The sequence below is a fragment of the Oncorhynchus gorbuscha genome, unplaced genomic scaffold (assembly GCF_021184085.1).
Source record: "Oncorhynchus gorbuscha isolate QuinsamMale2020 ecotype Even-year unplaced genomic scaffold, OgorEven_v1.0 Un_scaffold_2840, whole genome shotgun sequence".
NCBI classification, from domain to species: Eukaryota; Metazoa; Chordata; class Actinopteri; order Salmoniformes; family Salmonidae; genus Oncorhynchus; species Oncorhynchus gorbuscha.
In genome coordinates, this window is record NW_025747241.1 from 47,501 (window position 1) to 61,303 (window position 13,803).

The following is a 13,803-nucleotide window of genomic DNA, read 5'->3' on the forward strand; positions in this document are numbered from 1 at the left end:
AGACAGAGGGGACTGCTGACTCAGGGGGAAGACAGAGGGGGACCTGACTGACCTCCTGAACTCACGTCCCGGGGGGAAGACAGAGGGGGACTGCTGACTGACCTCTACCTCCTGAACTCACGTCCCGGGGGAAGACAGAGGGGGACTGCTGACTGACCTCAGGGGGAAGACCTTCTGAACTCCACGTCCCGGGGGAAGACAGAGGGGGACTGCTGACTGACCTCTACCTTCTGAACTCACGTCCGGGGGAAGACAGAGGGGACTGCTGACTGACCTCTACCTTCTGAACTCACGTCCCGGGGGAAGACAGAGGGGGACTGCTGACTGACCTCTACCTTCTGAACTCACGTCCCGGGGGAAGACAGAGGGGACTGCTGACTGACCTCTACCTTCTGAACTCACGTCCCGGGGGAAGACAGAGGGGGACTGCTGACTGACCTCTACCTTCTGAACTCACGTCCCGGGGGGAAGACAGAGGGGGACTGCTGACTGACCGCTACCTTCTGAACTCACGTCCCGGGGGAAGACAGAGGGGGACAGCTGACTGACCTCAGGGGGAAGACAGAGGGGGACAGCTGACTGACCTCAGGGGGAAGACAGAGGGGGACTGCTGACTGACCTCAGGGGGAAGACAGAGGGGGACTGCTGACTGACCTCAGGGGGAAGACAGAGGGGGACTGCTGACTGACCTCTACCTCCTGAACTCACATCCCAGGGGAAGACAGAGGGGGACTGCTGACTGACCTCAGGGGGAAGACAGAGGGGGACTGCTGAATGACCTCAGGGGGAAGACAGAGATCTGACTGACCTCAGGGGGAAGACAGAGGGGGACTGCTGACTGACCTCTACCTCCTGAACTCACGTCCCAGGGGAAGACAGAGGGGGACAGCTGACTGACCTCAGGGGGAAGACAGAGGGGGACTGCTGACTGACCTCAGGGGGAAGACAGAGGGGGACTGCTGACTGACCTCTACCTCCTGAACTCACGTCCCAGGGGAAGACAGAGGGGGACCGCTGACTGACCTCTACCTTCTGAACAAACGTCCCGGGGGAAGACAGAGGGGGACTGCTGACTGACCTCTACCTCCTGAACTCACGTCCCAGGGGAAGACAGAGGGGGACCGCTGACTGACCTCAGGGGGAAGACAGAGGGGGACTGCTGACTGACCTCACCTTCCTCTACAGAGGGGGACTCTACCTCCTGAACTCACGTCCCAGGGGAAGACAGAGGGGGACGCTGACTTACCTCTACCTTCTGAACAAACGTCCCGGAGGAAGACAGAGGGGGAAAGCTGACTAACCTCAAGGGGAAGGCAGAGGGGGACAGCTGACTGACAGAGGGGGAAGACAGAGGGGGACAGCTGACTGACCTCAGGGGGAAGACAGAGGGGGACAGCTGACTGACCTCAGGGGGAAGACAGAGGGGGACCGCTGACTGACCTCAGGGGAAGAAGACACCTCCTGAACTCCTCCCAGGGGGACCGCTGACTGACAGACGCCCCCAGGGGAAGACAGAGGGGGACTACCTTCTGCTGACTGACCTCAGGGGGAAGACAGAGGGGGACAGCTGACTGACCTCAGGGGGAAGACAGAGGGGGACCACTGACTGACCTCAGGGGAAGACAGAGGGGGACAGCTGACTGACCTCAGGGGAAGACAGAGGGGGACCGCTGACTGACCTCAGGGGGAAGACAGAGGGGGACCGCTGACTGACCTCAGGGGAAGACAGAGGGGGACCGACAGAGGGGGACCGCTGACTGACCTCAGGGGAAGACAGAGGGGGACAGCTGACTGACCTCAGGGGGAAGACAGAGGGGGACCGCTGACTGACCTCAGGGGGAAGACAGAGGGGGACCGCTGACTGACCTCAGGGGGAAGACAGAGGGGGACAGCTGACTGACCTCAGGGGGAAGACAGAGGGGGACAGCTGACTGACCTCAGGGGGAAGACAGAGGGGGACCGCTGACTGACCTCAGGGGGAAGACAGAGGGGGACAGCTGACTGACCTCAGGGGGAAGACAGAGGGGGAAGACAGAGGGGGACCGCTGACTGACCTCAGGGGGAAGACAGAGACAGACAGCTGTTCCTCTGGATACTCTGGATACTGTATATATTTAGAGCTAGATGTCACCCCCAGGCTACAGATCCAGGATCAGATGTCCTCCTCTGTACTAGCCTCTGACCCTGTGTCAGATGTCCTCCTCTGTACTAACCTCTGACCCTGTGTCAGTGGTTAGGGGACAGCTTCTGCCTTCTTCCTGTACATGTCAGAGTCTTGGGGAAGAGAAAGAGCCCCACATCCTCTGTCCCCTGGCTACTATAAAGCACACAGAGAGATACAGTAAAACAGACAGGAAAACACAGTCAGAGGGGGAGAGAGAGAAGGGGGAGTCAGAGAGAAAGAGAGGGGGGGGAGTCAGAGAGAAAGAGAGAGAGAAGGGGGAGTCAGAGAGAAAGAGAGAGAGGGGGGAGTCAGAGAGAAAGAGAGGGGGCGGGGTCAGTGAGAAAGAGAGAGAAGGGGGAGTCAGAGAGAAAGAGAGAGAGAGGGGGAGTCAGAGAGAAAGAGAGGGGGGTCAGAGAGAAAGAGAGAGAGAAGGGGGAGTCAGAGAGAGAGAGAGGGGGGTCAGAGAGAAAGAGAGAGAGGGGGAGTCAGAAAGAAAGAGAGAGAGAGGGGGAGTCAGAGAGAAAGAGAGAGAGAAGGGGAGTCAGAGAGAAAGAGAGAGAGGGGGTCAGAGAGAAAGAGAGAGAGTGGGGGAGGGTTAGAGAGAAAGAGAGAGAGAAGGGGGAGTCAGAGAGAGAGAGGAGGGGGGAGTCAGAGAGAGAGAGATAGACAGACAGCCAGACGGGTGATGCTATTGGCAGGCCATATAGACAGTGGTTTATAGAGACAAGTTGTAGACAGTTAGTTGTAACAGGTTTCAGGTAATCTCAATGATAATGCACCAGAAGGCCAGTTCCGTCCAGAGGAGATTCCTGAAAGCTGACACAACATCACGGGCCTCAAATTATAGTCTTTATAGTCTTTAGGGTTTAGGGTTTAAACACACACACACACACACACACACACACACACACACACACACACACACACACACACACACACACACACACACACACACACACACACACACACACACACACACACACACACACACACACAGTACACACACACATAGTACACACACACAGTACACGCACAGTACACGCACACAGTATGTACTAAGAAAGGAATTCCTAGTAAGCACACTCTCAAATGCTATGTCATTTCCATTCTGTCTTGGACACCAACACACACCTTTTAACAACTGATTTAGTCACAAAAGATCTCAGAGATGGAATATGGAATATTCCTAGAAGGGTTTTGGTAGCCGACCTCTCTACTGTTTGTCTCTGTCAACTCTAATGACTCTACTCTGTGTGTGTGTACTGTGTGTGTGTGTGTGTGTGTGTGTGTGTGTGTGTGTGTGTGTGTGTGTGTGTGTGTGTGTGTGTGTGTGTGTGTGTGTGTGTGTGTGTGTGTGTGTGTGTGTGTGTGTGTGTGTGTGTGTGTGTGTGTGTGTGTGTGTGTGTGTGTGTGTGTGTGTGTGTGTACTTTGTGTCATCTCTCCTCTCTGTGTGCAGTGATAGAGGAGAAGGGAGTGAAGATGAAGCTCACAGTGATTGACACGCCAGGATTTGGAGACCAGATAAACAACGAAAACTGGTGAGTGATGGAGGGAGAGAGAGAGATGGAGGGAGGGAGAGAGATGGAGGGAGAGAGAGAGAGAGAGATGAAGGGAGAGAAAGAGAGATGGAGGGAGGGAGGGAGGGAGGGAGGGAGGGAGGGAGGGAGGGAGGGAGGGAGGGAGGAGGGAGGGAGGGAGGGAGGGAGGGAGGGAGGGAGGGAAAAGGAGGGAGGGAAGGGAGGAGAGAAATGGAGGGAGAGAGAGATGAAAGGAGAGAGAGAGAGATGGAGAGAGGGAGAGAAATGGAGGCAGAGAGAGAGAGATGGAGGGAGGGAGAGAGATGGAGGGAGGGAGAGAGATGGAGGGAGGGAGAGAGATGGAGGCAGAGAGAGAGAGATGGAGGGAGGGGAGAGAGATGGAGGGAGAGAGAGAGAGATGGAGGGAGGGAGAGAGATGGAGGGAGAGAGAGAGATGGAGGGAGAGAGAGAGATGGAGGGAGAGAGAGAGATGGAGGGAGGGAGAGAGATGGAGGCAGAGAGAGAGAGATGGAGGGAGGGAGAGAGATGAGGGGAGGGAGAGAGATGGAGGCAGAGAGAGAGAGATGGAGGGAGGGAGAGAGATGGAGGCAGAGAGAGAGAGATGGAGGCAGAGGGAGAGAGATGAGGGAGGGAGAGAGAGATGGAGGCAGAGAGAGATGGAGGGAGAGAGATGGAGGGAGAGAGAGAGAGATGGAGGAGAGAGAGAGGGAGAGAGATGAGGGAGGAGAGAGATGGAGGGAGGGAGAGAGATGAGGGAGAGAGAGAGATGGAGGGAGAGAGAGAGATGGAGGGAGAGAGAGAGATGGAGGGAGAGAGAGAGATGGATGGAGGGAGAGAGATGGAGGCAGAGAGAGAGAGATGGATGGAGGGAGAGAGATGAGGGAGGGAGAGAGATGGAGGCAGAGAGAGAGAGAGATGGAGGGAGGGAGAGAGATGGAGGCAGAGAGAGAGAGATGGAGGCAGAGAGAGAGAGATGGATGGAGGGAGAGAGATGGAGGCAGAGAGAGAGATGGAGGGAGAGAGAGAGAGATGGAGGCAGAGAGAGAGATGGAGGGAGAGAGATGGATGGAGGGGGAGAGAGATGGAGAGGAGAGAGAGAGATGGAGGGACGGAGAGAGATGAGAGAGAGATGGAGGGAGGGAGAGAGATGGAGGCAGAGAGAGAGAGATGGATGGAGGGAGAGAGATGGAGGCAGAGAGAGAGAGATGGAGGGAGAGAGAGAGAGATGGAGGAGAGAGAGAGAGATGGAGAGGGAGAGAGAGAGATGGAGGAGGAGAGAGATGGAGGCAGAGAGAGAGATGGAGGGAGAGAGAGAGAGATGGAGAGAGAGAGAGAGATGGAGGAGAGAGAGAGATGGAGGCAGAGAGAGAGAGATGGATGGAGGGAGAGAGATGGAGGGAGGGAGAGAGATGGAGGCAGAGAGAGAGAGATGGAGGGAGGGAGAGAGATGGAGGCAGAGAGAGAGAGATGGAGGCAGAGAGAGAGAGATGGATGGAGGGAGAGAGATGGAGGCAGAGAGAGAGATGGATGGAGGGAGAGAGATGAGGAGGAGAGAGATGGAGGCAGAGAGAGAGAGATGGAGGGAGAGAGATGGAGGCAGAGAGAGAGAGATGGAGGCAGAGGGAGAGAGATGAGGGAGGGAGAGAGATGAGGGAGAGAGAGAGATGGAGGGAGGGAGAGAGATGGAGGGAGGGAGAGAGAGGGGAGGGAGAGAGATGGAGGGAGGGAGGGAGAGAGAGATGGAGGGAGGGAGAGAGATGGAGGGAGGGAGGGAGGAGAGAGAGAGATGGAGGGAGAGAGATGGAGGGGAGAGGAGAGAGATGGAGGGAGAGAGAGATGGAGGAGATGAGAGGAGGGAGAGAGATGGAGGGAGGGAGAGAGATGGAGGGAGGGAGAGAGATGGAGGGAGGGAGAGAGATGGAGGAGAGAGATGGAGGGAGAGAGATGGAGGAGAGAGAGATGGAGGAGGGAGAGAGATGGAGGGAGGGAGAGAGATGGAGGGAGAGAGATGGAGGGAGGGAGAGAGATGGAGGGAGAGTGATGAGGGAGGGGAAAGATTTCAGCATTACTGGCCCATCTGTTTTCAGGCTCATTCAGTTACTCACCTGTTGTTATGCTTCATACTATGTTAACAGCAGTTATTTATGACTGTTTCAGTGGGACTATTATAGGGGATAATTATATAGCTCATCATTTTATTGATTTCTAGTTCAATTCATTTACCTTTTCCAACCAAAATGATATTTTAACTAACAGTCTGAATGTGTTGTGTTCACCACTCATCCTCTCCCTCTCTCATCTCTCTCCTTCCACCCTCCCTCCCCTTCCTCCCCTTCCTCCCCCATCTCTCTCCCTCCCCTCCCTCCCTCCCCATCTCTCTCCCTCTCCACCTCCCTCCCTCATCTCTCTCCCTCCTCCCTCCCTCCCTCCCCATCTCTCTCCCTCTCCACCCTCCCTCCCCATCTCTCTCCTCCCCCTCCCTCCCCCCCATCTCTCCCTCTCCACCCTCCCTCCCCATCTCTCCCTCCCCCTCCCTCCCTCCCCCTCCCTCCCCATCTCTCTCCCTCTCCACCTTCCTCCCTCCCTCCCCATCTCTCTCCCTCCCTTCCTCCCTCCCTCCCCATCTCTCTCCCTCTCCACCCTCCCTCCCTCCCCATCTCTCTCCCTCTCCACCCTTCCTCCCTCCCTCCCCATCTCTCTCTCCCTCTCCACCCTCCCTCCCTCCCCTCCCCATCTCTCTCCCTCTCCACCCTTCCTCCCTCCCTCCCCATCTCTCTCCCTCTCCACCCTCCCTCCCCTCCCCATCTCTCTCCCTCTCCACCCTTCCCCCCTCCCTCCCCATCTCTCTCCCTCCTCCACCCTTCCTCCCTCCCTCCCCATCTCTCCCCTCTCCACCCTTCCCTCCTCCCTCCCTCCCCATCTCTCCCCTCTCCACCCTCCCTCCCTCCCCATCTCTCTCCCTCTCCACCTTCCTCCTCCCTCCCCATCTCTCTCCCTCTCCACCCTTCCTCCCTCCCTCCCCATCTCTCTCCCTCTCCACCCTTCCTCCCTCCCTCCCCATCTCTCTCCCTCTCCCCTCTCCCATCCCTCCTCTCCCCCTCCCTCCCTCCTTCTCTCTCCCCTCCGCTCTCCCATCCCTCCACTCTGCCTCCCTCCTTCTCTCTCCCCTCTCCTCCCCCATCCCTTCCACCCTCCCCTCCTCTCTCCTCTAGTTGGGAGCCTATAGTGAGTTATGTTAATGAGCAGTATGAGAGGTACCTGAAAAAGAAGAGCTGTACGTCAACAGGAAGCCGAGGATCCTGACACACGCGTCCACTGCTGTGTCTACTTCCTGCCTGCCACCGGACACTGGTGAGAACCCTCACGTCACTTCCTCTGACATCACTTCCTATGACTTCTCCAGCGGATCTCTATACTATACCTTATGAATAGCCTGTCTGATCAGATTTCTGCTAACTGTTACTATACCTTATACTATACCTTAACTACCCTACACCAGTCCAGTTAGTTCTCCTTACCCTAGTACAGTTAGTTCTCCTTACCCCAGTCCAGTTAGTTCTCCCTACCCCAGTCCAGTTAGTTCTCCCTACCCCAGTACAGTTAGTTCTCCCTACCCCAGTCCAGTTAGTTCTCCCTACCCTAGTACAGTTAGTTCTCCCTACCCCAGTACAGTTAGTTCTCCCTACCCCAGTCCAGTTAGTTCTCCCTACCCCAGTCCAGTTAGTTCTCCTTACCCTAGTACAGTTAGTTCTCCCTACCCCAGTCCAGTTAGTTCTCCCTACCCCAGTCCAGTTAGTTCTCCCTACCCCAGTCCAATTAGTTCTCCTTACCCCAGTCCAGTTAGTTCTCCTACCCCAGTCCAGTTAGTCTCCCTACCCCAGTCCAGTTAGTTCTCCCTACCCCAGTCCAGTTAGTTCTCCTTACCCCAGTCCAGTTAGTTCTCCTTACCCTAGTACAGTTAGTTCTCCCTACCCCAGTCCAGTTAGTTCTCCTTACCCCAGTCCAGTTAGTTCTCCCTACCCCCAGTCCAGTTAGTTCTCCTTACCCCAGTCCAGTTAGTTCTCCCTACCCCCAGTCCAGTTAGTTCTCCTTACCCCAGTCCAGTTAGTTCTCCCTACCCCAGTCCAGTTAACGACCCCCTGCCCCTGACCTTTGACACGTTGACCCCAGAGTGGTGACATGAGGTACTGACTGACCTGAGCTGACCCTTACCTCTAACCTCAGTGACCTCATTGTAGTGCTACATCCTACTACTCTATAAACAGCAGAGCTGGGGCTAGGGTGCTGGGGCTGGACAGGGCTGGGTCTAGGTGCTGGGGCTGGGCAAGTCTGGGTCTAGGGTGCTGGGGGCTGGACAAGGATGGGTCTATGGTGCTGGGCAAGGCTGGATCTAGTTTGCTGGGGCTGAGGCTGGGTCTGGGGCACTGGGGCAGAGCAAGGCTGGATCTAGGGTACTGGGGCTGGGCAAGTCTGGGTCTAGGGTGCTGGGGCTGGACAAGGCTGGGTCTAGGATGCTGGGCAAGGCTGGGTCTAGGGTGCTGGGCAAGGCTGGGTCTAGGCGCTGGGCAAGGCTGGATCTTGGGTGCTGGGCAAGGCTGGGTCTAGGGTGCTGGGCAAGGCTAGGTCTAGGGTGCTGGGGCTGAGGCTGGGTCTAGGGTGCTGGGCAAGGCTGGGTCTAGGGCGCTGGGCAAGGCTGGATCTAGGGTGCTGGGCAAGGCTGGGTCTAGGGTGCTGGGCAAGGCTGGATCTAGGGTGATGGGCAAGGCTGGGACTAGGGTGCTGGGCAAGGCTGGATCTAGGTGCTGGGGCAAGGCTGGGACTAGGGTGCTGGGCAAGGCTGGGTCTAGGGTGCTAGGGCTGGGCAATGCTGGATCTAGGGTGCTGGGCAAGGCTGGATCTGGGGTGCTGAGGCTGGGACTGGGGCTGGGCAAGGCTGTATCTAGGGTGCTGGGGCTGAGGCTGGGTGTAGGGTGCTGGGGATGGGCAAGGCTGGGTGTGTTGGGACTGAGGGTACAGGGCTGGGACTGAGGGTACAGGACTGGGACTGAGGGTACAGGGCTGGGACTAGACTGGGCTGGGACTGAGGGTACAGGGCTGGGACTGAGGGTACAGGGCTGGGACTGGACAGGGCTGGGACTGAGGGTACAGGACTGGGACTGAGGGTACAGGGTTGGGACTGGACTGGGCTGGGACTGAGGGTACAGGGCTGGGACTGAGGGTACAGGGCTGGGGCTGAGGGGGTACAGGGCTGGGGCTGAGGTACAGGGCTGGGACTGAGGGTACAGGGCTGGGACTGAGGGTACAGGGCTGGGACTGAGGGTACAGGGCTGGGACTGAGGGTACAGGGCTGGGACTGAGGGTACAGGGCTGGGACTGAGGGTACAGGGCTGGGGCTGAGGGTACAGGGCTGGGGCTGAGGCTGACTGGAGGGTACAGGGCTGGGACTGAGGGTACAGGGCTGGGACTGAGGGTACAGGGCTGGGACTGAGGGTACAGGGCTGGGACTGAGGGTACAGGGCTGGGACTGATGGTACAGGGCTGGGACTGAGGGTACAGGGCTGGGACTGAGGGTACAGGGCTGGGACTGAGGGTACAGGGCTGGGACTGAGGGGTACAGGGCTGAGACTGAGGGTAAAGGGCTGGGACTGAGGGTACAGGGCTGGGACTGAGGGTACAGGGCTGGGACTGAGGGTACAGAGCTGGGACTGAGGGTACAGGGCTGGGACTGAGGGTACAGGGCTGGGACTGAGGGTACAGGGCTGGGGCTGAGGGTACAGGGCTGGGACTGAGGGTACAGGGCTGGGACTGAGGGTACAGGGCTGGGACTGAGGGTACAGGGCTGGGACTGAGGGTACAGGGCTGGGACTGAGGGTACAGGGCTGGGACTGAGGTTACAGAGCTGGGACTGAGGGTACAGGGCTGGGACTGAGGGTACAGAGCTGGGACTGAGGATACAGGGCTGGGACTGAGGGTACAGAGCTGGGACTGAGGGTACAGGGCTGGGACTGATGGTACAGAGCTGGGACTGAGGGTACAGGGCTGGGACTGAGGGTACAGAGCTGGGACTGAGGGTACAGGGCTGGGACTGAGGGCACAGGGCTGGGACTGAGGGTACAGGGCTGGGACTGAGGGTACAGGGTTGGGAATGAGGGTACAGGGCTGGAACTGAGGGTACAGAGCTGGTACTGAGGGTACAGGGCTGGGACTGAGGGTACAGGGCTGGAACTGAGGGTACAGAGCTGGGACTGAGGGTACAGGGCTGGGACTGAGGGTACAGGGCTGGGACTGAGGGTACAGGGCTGGGACTGAGGATACAGGGCTGGGACTGAGGGTACAGGGCTGGGACTGAGGGTACAGGGCTGGGACTGGAGGGGTACAGGGCTGGGACTGAGGGTACAGGGATGGGACTGAGGGTACAGGGCTGGGACTGAGGGTACAGGGCTGGGACTGAGGGTACAGGGCTGGGACTGAGGGTACAGGGCTGGGACTGAGGATACAGGGCTGGGACTGAGGGTACAGGGCTGGGACTGAGGGTACAGGGCTGGGACTGAGGGTACAGGGATGGGACTGAGGGTACAGGGCTGGGACTGAGGGTAAAGGGCTGGGACTGAGGGTACAGGGCTGGGACTGAGGGTACAGGGCTGGGCTGAGGGTAAAGGGCTGGGACTGAGGGTACAGGGCTGGAACTGAGGGTAAAGGGCTGGGACTGAGGGTACAGGGCTGGGACTGAGGGTAAAGGGCTGGGACTGAGGGGTACAGGGCTGGGACTGAGGGTACAGGGCTGGAACTGAGGGTACAGGGCTGGGACTGAGGGTACAGGGCTGGGACTGAGGGTACAGGGCTGGGACTGAGGGTACAGGGCTGGGACTGAGGGTACAGGGCTGGGGCTGAGGGTACAGAGCTGGGACTAAGGGTACAGGGCTGGGGCTGAGGGTAAAGGGCTGGGACTGAGGGTACAGGGCTGGGACTAAGGGTACAGGGCTGGGGCTGAGGGTACAGGGCTCGGGCTGAGGGTACAGGGCTGGGACTGAGGGTACAGGGCTGGGACTGAGGGTACAGGGCTGGGACTGAGGGTACAGGGCTGGGGCTGAGGGTACAGGGCTGGGGCTGAGGGTACAGGGCTGGGACTGAGGGTACAGGGCTGGGACTGAGGGTACAGAGCTGGGACTGAGGGTACAGGGCTGGGACTGAGGGTACAGGGCTGGGACTGAGGGTACAGGGCTGGGGCTGAGGGTACAGGGCTGGGACTGAGGGTACAGGGCTGGGACTGAGGGTAAAGGGCTGGGACTGAGGGTACAGGGCTGGGACTGAGGGTACAGGGCTGGGACTAACATTAGGTTGTGTTGTTTCTGTTCCCTGTAGGTTACGTCCCATAGACGTGGAGTTCATGAAGAGGCTGGGGAAGATAGTCAGCATCGTACCGATCATCGCTAAGGCAGACACACTCACCATGGAGGAGAGACAAGAGTTTAAACAGAGGGTGAGAGTGAACGTACTGTACCTACTGTCTGACAGACTCGACCTGAGGGTGAGAGGAACGTACTGTACCTACTGTCTGTACCTACTGTCTGACAGACTCGACCTGAGGGTGAGAGGAACGTACTATACCTACTGTCTGACAGACTCAACCTGAGGGTGAGAGGAACGCACTGTACCTACTGTCTGACAGACTCGACCTGAGGGTGAGAGGAACGTACTGTACCTACTGTCTGACAGACTCGACCTGAGGGTGAGAGGAACGTACTGTACCTACTGTCTGACAGACTCGACCTGAGGACAACCACCTCCTGCCTTAATACCAAGTTAAAACAGATATACATCAACTGACTTTAGAGAGGAATGTTGGAGGTTCTATCTACACTGGAATGGAATGACAACCACACGGAGAGTATGGAGGAGATGGACATATGTTTATAGATGAGAGAGAAGAAGTAGGGAGAGAATCGAGAGAGGAGAAAGAGATTCTAAGTGTGTAGAGGAGATTTAGTGATGTTTACAGATGCTTCAAAAGATTGAGAGAGAGCGAGAGAGAGAGAGAGAGAGAGAGAGAGAGAGAGAGAGAGAGAGAGAGAGAGAGAGAGAGTGTGTGTGGAGATGAAGATAGGGAAGTGTTTACAGATGAGCTTCAGAAGATTGAGTGGAGATTTAAAATTGCTCAAGGGCCATGAGCTGGGAGAGGTGCAGACAGAGACAGAGAAACATGGAGGGAGGAGAGACAGAGAGAGAAGGAGAGAGAGATGAGAGACAGAGAGACATAGAGGGAGGAGAGAGCAGAGAGAGAAGGAGGGAGAGAGGGGAGAGACAGAGAGAGAAGGAGAGAGAGAGAGAGAGACATAGAGGAGGAGAGACAGAGAGAGAAGGAGAGAGAGAGGAGAGACAGAGAGAGAAGGAGGAGAGAGGAGAGACAGAGAGAGAAGGAGAGAGGAGAGACAGAGAGACATAGAGGGAGGAGAGACAGAGAGAGAAGGAGAGAGAGGAGAGACAGAGAGAAGGAGAGAGGAGAGACAGAGAAGGAGAGGGAGGAGAGACAGAGAGAGAGAGAGAGGAGAGACAGAGAGACATAGAGGGAGGAGAGACAGAGAGAAGGAGAGAGAGAGGAGAGACATAGAGAGAAGGAAGGAGAGAGGAGAGACAGAGAGACATAGAGGGAGGAGAGACAGAGAGAGAAGGAGAGAGAGAGGAGAGACAGAGAGAGAAGGAGGGAGAGAGGAGAGACAGAGAGAGAAGGAGAGAGAGGAGAGACAGAGAGACATAGAGGGAGGAGAGACAGAGAGAGAAGGAGAGAGAGGAGAGACAGAGAGAGAAGGAGGGAGAGAGGAGAGACAGAGAGACATAGAGGGAGGAGAGACAGAGAGAAGGGAGAGAGAGAGGAGAGACATAGAGAGAAGGAAGGAGAGAGGAGAGACAGAGAGACATAGAGGGAGGAGAGACAGAGAGAGAAGAGAGAGAGAGAGGAGAGACAGAGAGACATAGAGGGAGGAGAGACAGAGAGAGAAGGAGAGACAGAGAGAGAAGGAGGGAGAGAGGAGAGACAGAGAGACATAGAGGAGGAGAGACAGAGAGAGAAGGAGAGAAAGGAGAGACAGAGAGACATAGAGGGAGGAGAGACAGAGAGACATAGAGAGGAGGAGAGACAGAGAGAGAAGGAGGAGAGAGGAGAGACAGAGAGAGGAGAGAGAGGAGAGACAGAGAGACATAGAGGGAGGAGAGACAGAGAGAGAAGGAGGGAGAGAGGAGAGACAGAGAGAGAAGGAGAGAGAGGAGAGACAGAGAGACATAGAGGGGAGGAGAGACAGAGAGAGAAGGAGGGAGAGAGGAGAGACAGAGAGAGAAGGAGAGAGAGGAGAGACAGAGAGACATAGAGGGGAGGAGAGACAGAGAGAGAGAGAAGGAGAGACACAGATAGAGAAGATAGAGAGAGCTAGTGATAGCAGCAGCTAACTTATACTTTCATAGTTAGGTAGAAAAAGAAAGTAGAGCAGGGAAAGAGAAAGATAACGAGAGAGAGAGAGAAAGAGAGGGAGGAGAGACAGAGAGGGAGGAGAGACAGAGAGGAGGAGAGATACAGAGAGATGGGAAAGAGGGTGAGAGAGAGAGAGAGGGGGAGGGGAAGAGGGGAGGGAGATGGTCATGGCAAGCGTCCAAGTCTGGATGTAAACTAATCCGTCTCTTAAAGGAGAGTAGGGATGATAGTCTGGGGGAGAGAGTCTAGAGACTAGGACCATGGAAGATTCATTAGGTTATAACATATCTATCACTCATACACTATAGTAGGTTTACACTACACCCTGGAGATCTACCTACCCTCCAACCCTGTTCTGGAGATCTACCTACCCTCCTGTAGGTTTATACCAGGGCTCTACAACCCTGTTCTGGAGATCTACCTACCCTCCTGTAGGTTTATACCAGGGCTCTACAACCCTGTTTCCTGAGATCTACCTACCCTCCTGTAGGTTTATACGTGGGAATGTATGCACACATGACTGTAAGTCGCTTTGGATAAAAGCGTCTGCTAAATGGCATATATTATTATATATTATTTATACCAGGGCTCTTACAACCCTGTTCTGGAGATCTACCTACCCTCCTGTAGGTTTATA

The 13,803-nt window shown here is 56.5% G+C and overlaps 1 pseudogene; it reads left to right on the top strand.

Annotated features, from left to right (window-relative positions):
- LOC124026861 overlaps positions 1-11,231 on the top strand; it is a 54,315-nt pseudogene extending 43,084 nt beyond the window's left edge.
- Positions 11,232-13,803: the final 2,572 nt, after the last annotated feature.